At 43.1% G+C, this 1,668-nt stretch overlaps 1 pseudogene; it reads left to right on the top strand.

Moving 5' to 3' along the window:
- The first annotated feature begins 6 nt into the window (after positions 1-6).
- LOC105310711 lies at positions 7-797 on the top strand (annotated as a pseudogene).
- The last annotated feature ends 871 nt before the right edge of the window (positions 798-1,668 follow it).

Raw genomic sequence — 1,668 nt, 5'->3', positions numbered from 1 at the left:
GTGATTGGCAGGACCGCGAGAGAGTGGCAAGTCGACTGTGTGTAAGAATATCATGGAGATGCTGGGACAGAACGAAGTAGACCACCAGCAGCAGAAGTTGGTCATCCCGAGCCAAGATAAGGTCCTGACAGTGGAACAGAAGGCCAAGGCTTTCGATAATGATTTGATGCACAGGACTGAAAAACATCGTGGAGGGCAAAACTGTTGAGGTCTCAACCTATGATTTTGTGACCCATGGTGGTCTAAGACCCCTTACAGACGTGGTCCTGTTTGAGGGCATCTCGGTGTTCTATAGCCAGGAGATCGGGGACATGTTCTACCTGCGCCTCTTTGTGGACACCAACTCCGATGTCACGCTGTCGAAAAGAGTTCTCCAGGACATGAACTGTGGAAAGGACCTAGAACAGATCCTGACCCAATACACCACCTTCGTGAAGCTAGCCTTCGAGGAGTTCTGCCTGCCGACGAAGAAATATGTCAACGTGATAATCCCTTGTGGGAATGACAATATGGTTGCCACCAATCTGATTGTGCAACACATCTAGGACATTCTGGATGGTGACATCTGCAAGTGGCACCATGGAGGGTCCAATGGGTGGAGCTACAAGAGAACGTTTCTAGAGCCAGGAGACCATCCTGGGGTGCTGACCCTGGGCAGCAGAGACCCCACTGAGGAGCAGTGCTCGGCCTCCCGCAGGCCCCCCAAGAGACGGCCACCTGCCCCTAAAAATGCACTGTCGCTTCCTCTCTCGCTCCAGTACTGCCAGAAGCGTTTGGGTCAGGGCATTCCTCATTAACACGGGGAACCGGGATGTGTCATACCTACTCACTTTGATGGGACACTGGCAGGCGTTCCTGGTGTTCGCATTTGCTTTTTCGCATTACGGAGTGTTAAGTCTCGAGGTCACTGGGAAGCGTTCCAGACTATGTGATGAACCCGTGGTATCTACTTCCAGAAGGAACACAAGTCACATATTTTTGGGAAGACTGAGGAAACAGCCTGGACACTGGCTATTTTGGTGTTTTTGACAGTGATCCCACAGAGAGAGACTTTCTACTGTGATCTGGTTGTCATACACATTTACATAAAACTGAAAGTGTGAACAAATAATACTTCCCTTTTTGTATGTTAAAAAAAATTTAAGGCTGAAATACTTCCAAATTTGATAAAAATTATAATCCCAGAGATTCAAGAAGCTCAATAAAACTTAAGTAGAAGAATGAAGAAAACAGACTAAAGCACAACTTAATCAACTTGTTGAAAATCAGCGATAAAGGTAAAATCTTTAAATATTACCAGAGAAAAAAGATGCATTAGATATAGCAGAATAAAAATAAAAATGGTTGCAAACTTGTCCTCTGAATCAATGCAAACTAGATACATTGGAGTGACATCTTTAAAGTACTAAAAACATAAACTCCTCTCAATCTAGAATTCCATACTCAGTGAAAAATATCTTTCAAAACTGAAAACAAAATAGACCTTTTTCAGGAAAAAAAAAAACACTGAGGCAATTTATCACCTGCAAACTGGCACTATGAAAACTGTTGAAGATATTCTGTAGACAGGAAGAAAATCATACCAGATGAAAATATGGATCTATGCAAAGGAATAAAAAGCACTGAAAATGCTAAATATGTGAGTAAACAATTTTTAAATCTTTTTAA

The sequence above is a fragment of the Pteropus vampyrus genome, unplaced genomic scaffold, assembly GCF_000151845.1.
Source record: "Pteropus vampyrus isolate Shadow unplaced genomic scaffold, Pvam_2.0 Scaffold9806, whole genome shotgun sequence".
Taxonomy (NCBI): domain Eukaryota; kingdom Metazoa; phylum Chordata; class Mammalia; order Chiroptera; family Pteropodidae; genus Pteropus; species Pteropus vampyrus.
This window is presented reverse-complemented; position numbering and strand designations above follow the sequence as displayed.